General features: G+C 37.6%; 1 pseudogene; it reads right to left on the bottom strand.

The window, feature by feature from the left end:
* Positions 1-231: 231 nt before the first annotated feature.
* Positions 232-3,114, bottom strand: LOC116275309 (annotated as a pseudogene).
* Between the last annotated feature and the right edge of the window lie 13,174 nt (positions 3,115-16,288).

The raw sequence follows: 16,288 nt of genomic DNA on the forward strand, positions 1-16,288 counted from the left end.
GGAGGGAACTTAGAGGATGGGCCAGTAGGTGCAGCAAACCACCATGGCACACATAAACCTATGTAACAAGCCTGTATGCTCTGCATATGTATCTCATTTTTTTAGAAGAAATTATGAAAAGAAAGAAAGAAAACAAGCTTAAATAAGATAAAAATACAAACTTAAAAAAAAGTTTAAAATAAAATCCAAAAATCAGATTTTTTCAGTAAACAAAGTTTCTTCATGTTATTACACTGTAGGAGCTTTGTATATATTTTAGCAAATTTACAGTATTTTATGGGAAATATTTTGACTTTGGTCATCAAAACCTGTGTGAAAATTGTAGGTTATTCAAATCACATGCTCATTTAATGTTACCTTAGAGTGTTTTCCAACATGAGGATTTGATCCAATGTCCATAATTTCAAAGGATGTAAATCTGGTAACCATAAAATGGTAAGCCAGCACAGCCAAGTATAGAAACCATGTGCAGTGAAGCAAGTATGTTTCCATTTGGTCTCTGTATTCTTTACTCTGGAGAAACCCTAGTCCTCTCAAACAAATCTTGTTTTACTTACATCTGGTTTAAATAGCTAGTATGTAGAGCAAACTACCACATATGGTAACAAGATCATATCATCTAAGAGGCATTTGATATTGATATTAAAGTATTTTTAATTGAAACAAATTAGTCACAACCCCCAATTTAAACAACACCTCTTCTGGGTGAAAAGTATCACAAATGTTTAAAAGAAATTATTTATACAAAACTCTTCTTAGAAGAAAGAAAAAGAAAATAAGTGTTCTATCTTTTCTCTGATGAACAGCACTTGTTTTATAAACCTGAACAGTAACGGGTTTTAGTTTTAGTTTGTACTGCAAGAATGATCATAAATGGCAATTCTAAAAGCCTGGTTTGTCAAAAATATAGCTAGAAAACATCACACACTTCTAAAAAGTGATATATAATTATTTAGTAATGAATAAGGCAATCTTTTTTGTGGCAAGGAGGGGGGAATTAAACCTTATTTATTTTTAAAACCAAACAACTAAGAAAATATATCACAGCCTGAAAACAGCAAATGGACAGGCTGTATTATCATTTCAAGTAATAAGCTGGTGAAAATACAATGAGGTTGGTATCAAAATAATAAGGTGCCATGCCAGGGCAGGAACAATGCAAGTTGCAAAAGCCCCGGGCAAAAATGGTATTTGATAATGGGGGCTGCCTCTCCTTTGCTCTAAGGGACTCAGCTCATCCTAGCCCAAATTGTTCACTTTTTCTCCCTTGAACTTCCTGTTGCCGGGGTCTCAATCGGGCTCTGTTAATTCAGGGAGCTAAGGAAACAATGCTAGGTTTAGGCTTCAATTCCACTCTGTTTTTATAAAAACCAGGTTTTTCCAAATCCAGTACTTCATAACTCTCTTATAAGCAAGTAGCCAATTGCTCCTCTTTTACTATTCATTACTAGATACTAATATATATCACAATCAAAACCCCTTTCTTCTTCAAGGGGAAAGTGTTACTGCAACATTGTCCTGTCATTTTGCTACACACAGCCTCAAGGCCCATCAGCCAGTTAAGAGGGAAGCTCTGCTTCTCATAATTAGTGTGTGGTCGCCTCTCATGTTTTTGCACGGTATCCAGGTTGAAAGATGCAGCATGTAATAATTTTAAGAAATGTACATCTACATCTTGACCAGAAATGGGGATCCACAGGGATCTTCAAAGTTCTTATCCAAACTACTCTCCCTCCCAAATCCACATTTTAAAATCAACTTGCATCAACTTGTATACCCTTGTGTCAATTACACAAAATCAAGAAAACAAAGACCCGGAAATTTTTTTCTCCCTTCTAAGTTATTGACCTCATGGATTTTGTTTCACAGCCTATAGAAAATGGTGTGATGACACTTCTGGTAAACAGGATATTTGGCAACAAAGAGAAAATCTCTCTCCTCAAACTCCATCAAGTCTAACCTGCCAGCCTGTTGGTAGTAAGAAGAGTCTGGTAGCTTGGAGGGCTCTGGCTTGTTACAGGTGAGATCCTTACTGCCAGGACAAGCACTAGCCACAGGAACATAAGCTCTAAACTTTCTGTAATGTCTCTGATGCAATTTAGCATCACTTTTTCCCATTTCACTTTTTAGGGCTGAAACATGAAAGAACCAGTGTCCAGAGGCAAGCGACATATGCCTTACACTTGTTGCCATCCTTAATTTCTTCATAAACTTTGCTTAAAAGACTAAAATTCCCAATTCCTTATTAAAAAATATATTTTTGCCCTCATTCCTGATAGCCACTGGCAAGGACTTTTATTACCCAATGGATAAGAGAGCCTCCTTCTTCTTGGTCATGGTTGGGATGAGGTGCACGTGGTCATCTATACACTTGGTCACACGACAGTACAGCTGCCCTTTCACCTGAAGCTCCTTACTCCCGGCATCTATTGAATCTTTGGTTTTGTCATTGCAATGTATGGTGCACCAGGCCTGGCAGTCCTGGAACTTCTCAAACTTACTGGTGACCAAGGCCTGGACTTGAGCCAGAGGCACATGACTGTGCTGGATGTACTGGTGCACCTGCTGCATGGATGCCTGGCTGTCCTCACAACAGCTGGTGCTGCATGGGAACATGAGACTCTGCATCTTCTGGATGTTTTCTCTCTCTAGGCTCTTTACCATGGAGTCCACCGTCTCCTGCACCCGCAGCTGCTGCAACTCCGCCATGATGATCCTGTGCTGCCCCAGACCGTGCCGGTGCCCACCAATAAGGCAATCTTAACTAGCTAAATTTAAATAGGATGTCTATGGCAGATTACAAATATAAAAATGTTTAAAGTCAGATATATTAAAAATTTGTGAAAATCATTGCCAATTATAGGGCAAGGCAAATGTATCCAAACAAATGAGTTAATGTATGTAAAACATTTAGAACAATCCTGAACTGTTGTATATATCATTATCATTATTATTTTTACACTATATTTTCCATGTTGAAATCCTTTGACTTCAGTCCTTTTGTTATGTACAAAAGTGGTTCGCACCAGGCACGGTGGCTCATGCCTGCAATCACAGCACTTTGGGAGGCCGAGGTGGGTAGATCACCTGAGATCAGGAGTTTGAGACCAGCCTGGCCAACATGGGGAAACCCTGTCTCTATTAAAAATACAAAAATTAGCTGGGCATGGTGGCACATGCCTATAATCCCACCTACTTGGGAGACTAAGATAGAATTCCTTGAACCCAGGAGGCGGAGGTTACAGTGAGCCAAGATCATGCCGCTGTACTCCAGCCTGGGCAACAAAGGAAGACTCCATCTCAAAAAAAAAAAAAAAAAGAAAGAAAAGAAAAGAAAAAGAAACAACAAAAAAAAGTGGTTCCAGGTGCACTGCCAAATATCATAAGTTTGCAGAAGTTCAACTGAAGAGATTAAAAGATTCCACATAATTCCCAAATAAATAAAAAATAGCCACAATGCAATTATTTCTTATGGTGTCTAGAAAAGCATTCACTGTTACCTGTTCACTTGTCACTGCCTGTTAAAATATCTACTCAGTGCCAGGAGGGGTGGCTTACGCCTGTAATCCCAGCAATTTGGGAGGCCGAGGTGGGCAGATCACGAGGTCAGGAGATTGATACCATCCTGGCTAACACAGTGAAATCCCGTCTCTACTAAAAATACAAAAAAATAGCTGGGCGTGGTGGCGGGCACCTGTAGTCCCAGTTACTCAGGAGGCTGAGGCAGAAGAATGGCGTGAACCGGGGTGGCAGAGCTTGCAGTGAGCTGAGATCAGGCCACTGCACTACTCCAGCCTGGGCGACAGAGCCAGACACCATCTCAAAAAAAAAAAAAAGTATCTACTCAGGCCAGGCAAGGTAGCTCATGCCTGTAATCCCAACACTTTGGGAGGCCGAGGTGGGCGATTCATAAGGTCAGGAGCTCGAGACCAGCCTGGCCAACATAGTGAAACCCTGTCTCTACTAAAAATACAAAAATTAGCCAGGTGTGGTGGCAGGCGCCTGTAATCCCAGCTACTAGGGAGGCTGAGGCAGGAGATTACTTGAACCCGGGAGGCGGAGGTTGCAGTAAGCCAAGATCATGCCACTGGATTCAAGCCTGGGTGACAGAGAGAGACTCCATCTGTCTCAAAAAAAAAAAAAAAAAAAAAAATTGTCTACACAGATCTGCTCATTTCTCTGACCAGGAAGGCAATATTTTGTACACTCCAGTGTACATGCAGTCTCTCATTGCCAGTACTTGACGATATAGTTATTAGTCCTCTTCCCTCTTGCTCAGTGCCAGCTTATCCTCAGTACTCTTTTACATGAGTCTCTCAGTTCATCACTTCACTCCACAGCATTTACAGGATGGGTGAGAATAGAGATAAACTTCTCTCACTTGACGAACATCTGTGAAGAGATCCAATATGCCACAGGACATTAACTCGAAAACATTGTGTCCAACAAGCTCTTTTGCAACCAATTTATTGAATGAACCGAAAAATATAAGTAGGATATTTTAAAAATTTTATACATATCTGTCCTCAAACCTCTTTTGTTGTATTTTCCTTCCCCTACCCCTTGGCCATATCTTAGATTCCATAGCTTTCTGATTACTTTCAGGCATTGGAACAGTCTCCTTTTCCATCTTCTTTCCAGTTTAATACACATCAAAGCATTCAGTTCTCACTCAATTTTAAGCTTCCACTTCCCAGTCTCACTCAGAACTGACTCTCAGTTTCATAGTAATTGGAAGCAAGAGCATATCATGATATTTTACTATGTTTCCACCTTTCTCTTCCAACTTCATTCCTGACTCACTACACTGCCTCTAGCTCCCCCTAGATGTGGGTTGGGAAGAGGGATGCATGTTAAATTGGAAAAGTCTGTTTAAAATTAGTGGCATCATTTGTATTTTCTCCTGGTTGTTGGAAATCCTCTGTCACGGAAGATGTCCAAACATGGGCTCTCTCACACAAGGGATGTTTTGGTGGATTCTCTGGAGACGCTGTTCCGTAGGAGTGTTCAACATTACATCATTTAACAGTGAGCAACATTTTTTCTGGATGCCTTCAAGTGGCTTATCCACAATCCCCATTTCTAATGGCACCCCACAGAACCTTCATTTGCTGGGTCAACTTGCCTCACTGGACATCCTCTCTAAAGGGCTCTATTTTGCTTCCTTCCACAGTGCCTTCTCTTGCTCCAGTAACTGTACCTGTCCCTCCTACTAATGGATTTATTTGCTACCACTGCAGCTTTCTCTCCTTACTTGTTCTTTAGCAGTTACTCCAGGTAGCTTTTCATAATTGAGCCTCTTCTAGGTAAAACTTAAACACATTCCTTGTGCACATTGAAGCCAGGGTAAACAGATCAGCATCACCCAAGCTCACTTCCACAGCTCAGCCAACAACCACCAGGGACAATACGGCAGTCTCCCTTCATTATAAGAAGACATCCTCCACCACTTAGCTGAGTTAGGAGAAAACAGCTTCCTCTCGAGTAAGCCAACAATCTTTTTCAAAGAATCTTCCTCCTACTTCTCCAAATTTATTATCTCATGTCACATTGGCTAAAGATCATAAGATCATGTCCACTCTTTAGCAAGTCCTTTGGAAATGTCTCTGGTCTTCAGAACAAGAGAGCACTTAAAATATAATGTTCCCAGCTTCGAAGCCTCCACTGACATTCTGGGACAGGAGGGTCATATTTAACATTAATACTCTAGAATTAAGGAAAAATAAACATAATTTTGTGGGTTCACTTTCCCTAGTAATTAGTTTAGACTTTATTAGGAATATACCTATAGCAATTAGATATATATCAATAGCTTCAGAAGTCAAGGTAAGATATTTTCCTGCTAATAGGAGAAACAGAGAAGAAAACTTTCAAAACAAACCTGGATCCTTAGTGGCTCAATTATGTTGGATAGTTTCCTGAGCATTATTTCTCTGTCCTTTCAATGCATATGGTAGTTTTAAAATATATCTGCAAACTCCTTTATATTATACTCCTCACTTCAAGAAGTGGAGTTTAATTCCCCTCTTCTGAAATGTGGGCTGGATTTATAACAATAAACTTCAAACCAATAGACTGTGGCAGAACTGATGGAATATGATGAGGCATAAAAGTCATTGAGGGTTCTTGCTCTTTCTCTTAGACCCCTTGCTTTGAAAAAAGTCAGTTGCTATGCTTTCAGGACACTCAACCACCCTATAAAGAGGCCCATGTGACAATGAACTGAGGACTCTTGTAAAGAACCATGTGAGTGAAACATCTTAGAAGTGAGTCTTATAGCCCCTGTCAAACCTTCAGATAACTATAGCCTCAGCCAATAACTTGACTGCAGACTCCTGACAAACTCTACACCAGAACCTCAGCTAACCTCTCTCCAATCCCTGACTCACAGAAATTGTGATTTAATAAATGCTTGTTATTTTAAGTCACTAAGTTTAAGGGTAACTTTTTATATAGCAGCAGATAACTAATACAATATGGCATTTTACATACTGAAATAAATTTAAAATCCCATATATTCTTTCCTGAATTCTATATGCCATGTACACCCAAAATATACCAATAACCAAATGCATGCCTTGACTCAAAGTCAGGTGCTGTGATAACTTCTCTTTATAACAGTCTAATCATTCAGCTGAGCATGATTACTAATCCACAGATGGATCAGCTGATAACCTCCCCAACTCTTGATGAAATGACTTGTTCTGTCAGGAGTTATTGAGAAGGACATACACACATTAACATAATGTGAATCTGCTTATTAAGGATCATACTTAGATTCATGGTCACCTGGGCCAATAGTAAGTAATGAAGAGAAGACTCTATTGTGCAAAATTATTCGTCTGTCACTAACATTTTAAACTCAAATATTATAACATGTCTATTTTTTAGATTAATTCGGTGTTAAAATTCATGTAACTTCAGTAGAGACAGTTCTTTATGTTGCTTGAGGTAAATTATTCTTTTGAATATGAATAAAAAGAGTGAGATTAGGATGTAGGCCACCAAGAAGAAAAAAGGGAAATTAATTCAAAAGCTGAGAGTGTTAAGGAAAAGTTCACTGGCTTTCCAGACACACTGTGGATGGCCTTGCGCCCTCTTAAGCTCTGTGAATTAGAGATCATCAGCTCCCAGAAGGCAGAGAATAAGTTGTGTATCTGTTATGAATACCACCTAACACAATCCAGTCGGTGGAATACTAAACCACAACAAAATCATTAGCACCAGATAAAGTCAGATGTCTATCCTAATAAGCAGCTGTTAGACTTGGAACTGTCAGGAATATCGCATGCAATTTCCTGGATGTTTTCATTAGAGTCACCTAGAAACCACACCAATAACAAATAGCAAGACAAAAATTTACTCAAGGAACACAACCAGACTCCTGGAGTGTTGCCAGTTCCAAAACAAAGCCTGCTGCCACTCAGCTGAGCTGTATTCTATATATGTGACAGAGACTGGACAGTTGAATCTCACAGCAATCTGAGATGAAAAACCAAAGGGATGTAACCACAAACAGGACAGTTGGAAGAAATAGGACCACTGTGATTAGCTGAGTCAAAGGACATCCACTCCCTATTGGAAAGTAAAAAGCAAAGGATAAGCTATTCTGGGGATCAGAAATCAGAGATATCTCAGAGTGTAGCTTTGGCTATACACAGAGAAGAGAAACTGTGACCTTGTGAATACAATCTCCTTCAATGTAGAGAAGTCTAACCAAAGTCTAGTGAGAATCTTGTTATATACATACACAAGTATGTGATAAACCACACACATTGTATCCCACTACTATCAGAAAACATCCCTGAATATATACAACAGCCACCTACATCTTTGAACCCATTTGTGGAGAATTTGTTTTCATTTTCTACTGAGTTAAATCCTATGGGATAAAAAGGGCTCTCTCTCTACATGTCAAAAAATTAAATGTTGTATTAGATGATTACTAGTACCCTCATGGTTCTGATTATTTAACAAAAAGAATATTTGAGACCACGTGAGAACAAAATGTCATCATAAACCAACTTTTAAAAAAAGAATTAGATTCTAGTGAAACTATATTCATTGTGAAAACACAAATTGGTTAGAAACATGAGACATATTACTTTGACACTTCAGACTTGAAAAAACTGCAGATTAAAACTAGACATTATTTTACAGTGAGAAAAGCCATTAGGGTTGATTTTTGCCAACTTTATATTCAGGCCACAGATGTTAGCATGACACTTAATATTTCTGATTTATGGGGAAAATTAGAACAGAATGCTCACAATTTAACTGATATGTAGCCTGTCTGCAACCTTTCTTTTTTTATCTAAAGAAATTCAAATGCAGTTTTAATAGCTGAAAGAATTCCATAATATTTTGACTTAGTAATTTGACAGAAGCACCTATAAAATGGTGGTCCGTTTTATCAAAATTATTCAAATATTTACTTATTGTCTGCAAACCGAAATTATATTTCCAACTTACCATTACTTGTCAATGTTTATTCTATATACTTTAACAGATTTTAAAGATGAATAAGGGAGGATATGCTTTATCATATGTATTATATTTCATAAACATACAGCTAACTTAAATTTTGTATTCAGTGTGGCAGTGTGGAATGCAAAATAATTTCTTGGTTTCCTGAAATCACAGGATAAAATGCTTTTGTTACTCTAAATTACAGTGTCCTCCAATAATTTTGTAGCTAAACTCCAAATTTGTTTCACAAAGACCAAACAGCATGTTAAACCACTTCATGATACAGACTTTGTCTTCAGATGTGACACATAAACAAAGCTTTATGACATGGAGACAGTTATAGAAAGTAATTTGCTGGTAAAACAGAAATCTTTCAATGTGATAATTATCTCTTTGGGCTCTGTATATTTTATTTCTTTTATAATCATAGGTAACCCCTCCCACAACACCTCTAGCATCAGAAATAAACCTCCCACTACACTCTTTAGCCACATTCTTAAATTCCTCCCTCTCAAACTACGTCTATTTAGCATCACTATAAATCCAAGGTAAGAATAAATGCATGTATTTAAATTTCCTCTTAAGCTGCAGGAAAAATCAGAATCAGAAAATAGCAAGTTATAGTGAATGACTTATGGTCCAGTGTGAAAATATTGAGTAAAATATAAGTAAATAAGACAGGTCCATATATGCTAATATGATAAACTACTTGGAAGTCTTCAAATTCATTATATTCATAGAGAATAATCAGAATACAATGTATCCTTCTAAAGATGAACCTTAGTCTGCCTTTCAAAAATCAATACAGACAAGTTTGCAAAGAGTGACTATCTCACAACAATCAAGAACTTCAGCTGGAAGACTGCAAGATTGTCTATTTAAAATCCTATTTTTCAGAGAAGGAAATACAGACTCAGACATTTTTGTAAGTAAACAGCCTGTTTGTTAGATGTGTACTTGAGATTTGAGCCTTGAGGTTTCTAAGGCTTTTCTCCAATGTTCTTTCTTTAAAAATTTGCTTTACTTATCTGTGTTATTGATATCTTTTGATGAACAAAATTCTTAAGTATTCTTACTAATAAGTATTTTTTTGGTTATCATAAAAATGGTCTTTTCAAAATTGAATCATCTAACTGCATATAAAATGCAATTAGCTCTTATGTATTGATTTTATTTCTCTGAACCTTGCTAAACTTTCTAATTAATTGCAATAATTAGTCTGATAATTCTCTTGAGTTTTCCATATAGACAAACACACATATCAACTGTAACTAATTTAGGTTTTTGTTGTTGTTGTTGTTGTATTTTTTAGTTCTGGAAGCTGGAAAGGCCAAGGTGAAGAGGCTGAATCTGGTAAGAGCCTTCTTTCTGGTAAGAACTCTCTGCAGAGTCCCATGGTAGCCCTAGGGCATCACATTGGTGAGGGGGCTGAGTGTGCTAGCTCAGGTCTCTATTCCTCTTTTTATAAAGCCACCAGTCCCACTCCCATGATAAATTTCAACAAGAGTTTGGAGTTTTTAATCCTTATAGAAAAATTTTCCCTAGAATCTCCAGTACAATACTAAATATAAGTTTCAATAGTGGGACTCTTGTGTTATTCTTTATTTAAAGGAATATGTGTTAAAAAGTAGTTACATCAAGTGAGCACAACATCTCAAATTGAAATCTGTCAAAACAAAGTATCAATTAACCATATGATATATCAGAAGGAGCTAATTAGCTGAATTATAAAATGAAAGCATTCCAGACAAAGGATACTTGAATATACGTCTCTATGAACAGAGACAGTGTAGTTAATAGAGCTTGAAAATCAAGAGGGAAGGGATACAAGATGAGGCTGGAGAGGCAGGCTGATTTCAGACCTTTCATGATCTCATAGGAAAGCGCTATGATTTTAATATGTGTCCTCCAAAACTCATGTTGAAATTTATCATAGGAGTGGGACTGGTAGCTTTATAAAAAGTGTAAGAGAGACCTGAGATAGCACACTCACCTCCTCACCATGTGATGCCCTATGCTACTTTGGGACTCTACAGCAGGTCTCCAACAGCAAGAAGGCTCTTATTAGATGCACCCCCTCAACCTTGGACTTCCCAGCCTTCAGAACTGCAAGAAATAAATTTCACTTCTTATAAACTATTCAGTTGCAAGTATTCTGTTATAAGAAACAATAAAAAAAAAAAAAAACTAAGACAGAAGGTTAGTATCAGAAGTGTGATGTTCCCAAGAATGAATATCTGAAAATGTGGAAGCAGCTTTGGAAATGGGCAATGGACAGAGGCTAGAAGAATTTAAAGGATCAGGCTAGAACAAAACAGATTCTTGTGAGAACATAGAAGACAAGAAGATTAGTGAAAGTCCAGAATACCTTAAGCTTGGTTAAGTTATCATGACCAGAATTCTGATAGAAATATGGACAGTAGAGGACATTCTGATGAGGTCTTTGATGGAACTGAGGAACAACATATTGGAACCTGGGGTAAAAGTCATCCTTGTTATAAACTGTCAAAGAACATGCCTGAATTGTTTCCATGCCTGAGGGTTTTGTAGAAAGCCAAACTTGAGAATGATAAACTAGGGTATCTGGCAGAAGAAATTTCTAAGGAAAATATAGAAGCTTCCTGGTTACTTTTCACCACTTATGCTGAGATTTGGGAGCAAAAGAATAACTTAAGGACAGAATTTATAATCAAAAAGGAAAAAGAGTGAATTCTTTGGAAAACTCTCAGCCTGGCACTTAAAGTATTGAGAAGTGTGTTCAGGAGAAGAAACCAAGCCCAGCAACCTTTTGCCAAAGAGATTAGCATGAATAGAAGGGAGCTAGGTGCTATACCTCAAGACAGTGGGAGAAATACCTCAAAGACATTTCAGAAAACTTTGAAGTTGCCCCTTTCATCACAGGCCAAGAAGTCTAGGAGAGCAAAATAATTTCCAGAGACTGGACATCATGCTCTCCATGAGATCACTGCCCATGGCCACCTTGGGATTCTGATCCCTGTACCACAGTGCAGTGCTTCACAGCTACCCCAGCTGTGGCTGAATAAGTCCCGTGTATGCCTTATGCCTCAGCTTTAGAAGGCATACGTTGTAAACCTTGGTAACATCAATGTGGTGCTAATTCAGCAAGCTTGCAGAAAGAAGGAGCTGTGAAGGTTTGGCAGCCTCCACCCAGATTTCAAAGGATGTTGTTGAATTCCTAGTGGACCCAGGCAGAGACTTGTTTCAGGGAAAAGCCACTGCAGAGAGCCCTCACTGCAGTAATTCTGAGTGGCATGTGAGCAGGGCATGGGTTTGGGGGTGGGGCAGGGACAGAATGCTATGATTTGAATATTTGTCCCCTCTAAACTCATTTAAAATTTATCATGGAAATAGGATTGGTGGCTTTATGAGAAGAGAAAGAAGGATCTGAGCTAGCACATCCAGCTCCACCTCACAGTGTTCTGCAGAGGATCCCCATCAACAAGAAAGCTCTTGCCAGATAAACCTTCTCAACCCTGGACTTCCCAGATTCCAGAACTGTAAGAAATAAATTTCATTTTTTATAAATTACCCTGTTTCAAATACTGTTACAAGCAATAGAAAATTAACTAAGAAAACAAATTTCAGAGTAATGGGAAGTCACAGCTGGCTTTAAGGGGCAGGCTTAATATGATCAGATTTGAGTTTTAAAATATTTAAAATATTAACTAATTGTGTTAAAATATTAACTAATTAAAAACCTGTCAGTTATTCACAGATTGTTTGTGTATGTGTAGATACAATTTGTCTACATGGAAAGTCCAAAGGAATTCTCAGACTAATTATTATAACACACTCTGACTATAGTGTGAAGAACTAATATAAGAAGACAGAGGGTATAGAGAACATACTTAACAGAAGATTGCAATCATGGATGGAAGATCAAAGTAGCTCGTGTTTTGGCAATCCTGTTAGAGAAGATGGGAATGAACCAGTCAATTAATCAACAATAATTAATATCCTCCAGTTAAGGACCATTCTTTGTCCAATTTAGGAACTTAAATACCCCCTAAGTTTAATGGAATAAAATAATCCACTCCATTTCCTATCCTCTTTCTCAATCCCTCAGTTTCCCATCCAAACCCATATGTACAGTTGTTTCTCAGTTGAAAAACAAAAGATGTCATGCATAGCAATATAAATGGATGGTACGGTAGGTAGAATAATGGCTTCCCAAAGAAATCCAATCCCCAGAACCTGTGAATATGTTACTTTATATGGCAAAGGAGACGTTTTGCTGATGTGATTCAGTTAAAGATAACAAGATAGGAGGATTACTACATTATCTAGGTGAGCCAAACATAATCACAAGGGTCCCTAATAGAGAAAAGAGGGAGTTAGGAAAGTCAGAATCAGAATAGGAGATGTGAGGATGCATCTCCCTGGCCACCAGCCAAAGAATAAGGCAGCAGCCAGAAGCTAGAAAAGTCAAGAAGCAATTCTCCCCCACAGCCTCCAGAAGAAATGTAGCCCTGTGGACCCATTTCAGACTTCTGACCTCCAGAACTATATGATAATAAATATGTGGGGTTTTAAGCTGCTAAATGTTTAGTTGTTATAACAGCAATAGTAAACTAATGAAGATGGTAGAGGCTGTGGGGGCTTTGAAGTTCTTATCTTCACTTTCAAAAATTGTCCTAGCCCAATCAGTGAAAACTATCATGTTAAAAATAAAACGCATTTTTATTTTTAAGAAAAAAAGAGTTAATCTATGTCTGTTCATTTAGATAAAGCAAGTCTTTATTGGATGCTTAGATTCCAATAACCAGGCTCAGGGAAATGAGTTTGGTTAAGGACCTTATGATTATTCAATCCAGAGTGTATGCTTTATTAATTTGGTTTACTTCAGGTCAACAAATAGTTATGCACTGTGTAGTATTTGTACTGATCGTATAAAGATTTACAATTTGCCATGGTTCTCACAGAAATAAGAAAGGGAGACAAAAGTTTCCTATAAAAAAGGTGAAGAAAATTCCATGAAATTGGGCTCAACTTTGGGTCACCAGTCATGATAGATTCCAACAGACTGTTTATAAAGCATATCAGCATGGATTTAGTAACATCATTTCTCATTACACAGTTGTCTATACATAACTACATATATAAACTTACATATATAACTATGTAAATGAAAAATTTTATGTAAACTACAATACAAACAAAGCCATGGCATCATTTAAAAATATTTGTCATGACTCCAAAAATTAAGGACATTCCTAATCAGGGAGACAACATCCAAAAAAATATATAAAGAATACAAAATATCATTACAATAAAGTAAGCACTATGAAAGAAATGGTCACTGAAAATTTTGGTGGAGGACAAAAGAGAAGCATTCCTGAAACAGGTATTGCCTGAGCTGGAATGAAAACAAAGAAATGCACAAAGAGAAAAAACTCAAGGTGCCTGAGGGAGTCACAGGAAACTCAGCATCCATGTAGGATACTAAGTTAAGAAAAGGAAAAAGAAGAGCCAAAAGGATATCTAAAAGATAGACACAGAGAGACAAACAGGGCTACAGAAATTCCAGCATGTAATGTAAATAGATTTTACTTTATCTTGTAGGTAATGGAAAGCTTTGAATGATTTTTAAGCAGTGGGTTGACAGCATCTGATTTGTATTTTATGTGCATTCCTCTGATGTCAGAGTAAAGACATATCTAAGAAAGCATGACCAGTAACATAGCCTATTAAATGCTACAAGTATCTAGATCAGGCTAGGGCAGTGGCAAGCAGAGATGGGAAGAAGCAGATCTGATAAATGATTACAGAGACAGGACAGCAGGATTTGGAAAGAAATTCAATTGATAGTGGAGAAAGAGGAAGGGCCTAAGATTATCCCTAGTTTGGCCAATTGATTAGTAGGTTGGGTTATAATTGAGGCAAGAAATGCAGAAAGGCGAAGAGTTTAAATTTTGGTGAAGGCTAATAATCAGTTTCTTGTGGCACATAGTAAGTACCAGGAAGAATGTCGCTCCCGGTGTGTGAAGGGATAGAAAAGAAAGAACAAGTCCCTAACTGAGCTATTGTAACCAAAGCCTGTGACCCAGAGTGGTTTTTACCTTCAGAATTTTTCTTGATTTTTTTTTTCTTTTTTTCCATGTCTCACCTACTTTTTCTGTTCGTGTTTGCCTTATTTTTTTTTCTTTTTTATTATACTTTAAGTTCTAGGGTACATGTGCACAACGCGGTTTGTTACATATGTATACATGTGCCATGTTGGTGTGCTACACCCATTAACTCGTCATTTACATTAAAAAAAGAGGTTTTGAACAGCTTGCCAGTGCAATTCTCTGTATAACTAAATCAAGCTAATAGAAAGAAAACCCGAGTATTGCACACTTACCAAGAAAATATATGGGGCTGGGCACAGTGACTCATGCATGTAATCCCAGCACTTTGGGAGGCTGAGGCAGGAGGAATGCTTGAGCCCAGGAGTTCGAGATCAACCTGGGCAACATAGCAAGACCCTGTCTCTACAAAAAATAAAAATAAAAAATTAGCCAGTCATGGTGGTGCACACCTGTACTCAAGAGGCTGAAGCAGGAAAATCAGGAGCCTGGGAGGTTGAGCCTGCAGTGAGCTGTGATCATGCCACTGCCCTCCAGCTTGAGTTACAGAGTGAGACAGTGTCAATAAAGAAAAAAAGAAAGAAAATATACATATGTGGTTTATAAATGAAGGAGCTGGGAAGCGTTAAATAAATTGTGGAGTGGCTATAAACTTTGCTCTTAGTGTAAGAGTTTATTCTAGAGGGTTGAGCTTCTAACTGGCAGTACTTATAGTTTCCAGCTGAATATCCTGCTATTGTTTAATTGCTTGTTTAGATTCTGCATTTGTGTTAGAGCCTCAAAGGTACTAAAAGACTCTATTTATGTGACATATGCAGCAACAAGTATTCGAAGATGTAAAGCTTAATATGAAAACAATCCAAAAAAATTATGGCCAGATAAGAATCCAAATGTGAAAATCTGCTTCAGTCTCAGGGATACTAAAGTGTTCTATGTAGCATGACATGCTAATTCAGAAATTCGTCAGAAAGCAAACTAAACACCTTACAAATAAAATTTAAAATTTCATTAATTTTAAAAAGTCTTAAATTAGCAATTTAAATAACTCTTTTAAAAAGTAAGAAACGCAGTGTAATACAGTGATAGAAGCCATATTGTATGGCTCTGTTTTCTATATAGAATATTAAACCTGGTTTATTTTCAAAAAATTTTAGAGAACCCTGTCTCGATCAGTATCCCATTTCAGTGTTCCATCACAGGAACATCTCCTTAGGTCTTGTTTCTCCTTTGTATTTTTCCTAGATTATTTGAACTCTGATATGCCAAATGCATAGAAAATGATCACTCTGAGATTTTTTTTTATAATAACAAGCCAAAGCTATATCTAAACATTCCCCTTTAGAATAGCTCATTGTAATCTGAATAAAGGCTTTCTATGGTATATATGATGTAGTGTTATTAGAAAGAGATAATTTAGTTTTACTATTTTTACACTTGTCTTTCAGAAACAGAATGGACTCTGTTCCATTACTATGCTTATATTAAGAAAAAAAAACTACCCCCAGACTAAGTGGCACGAAATCACCTAGCCTCGGCTAGAAAACTTGAAGGCTGAGGTCCGGAATAAAATGAGATCATTTACTCACATGTCTGACACATGATGTTGGCTGTCAGCTGAGAATTTTGCTGCAGCTGTAGCCCGGAACAGCATATTCATGGCTGCCCCATGATGCCTAGCCTTCCCCACAAATTAGTAGCCAGATCCCAAAAATAAACATCCCAAGAAAGAG

This window comes from Papio anubis, chromosome 6 (assembly GCF_008728515.1).
Source record: "Papio anubis isolate 15944 chromosome 6, Panubis1.0, whole genome shotgun sequence".
Taxonomy (NCBI): Eukaryota; Metazoa; Chordata; class Mammalia; order Primates; family Cercopithecidae; genus Papio; species Papio anubis.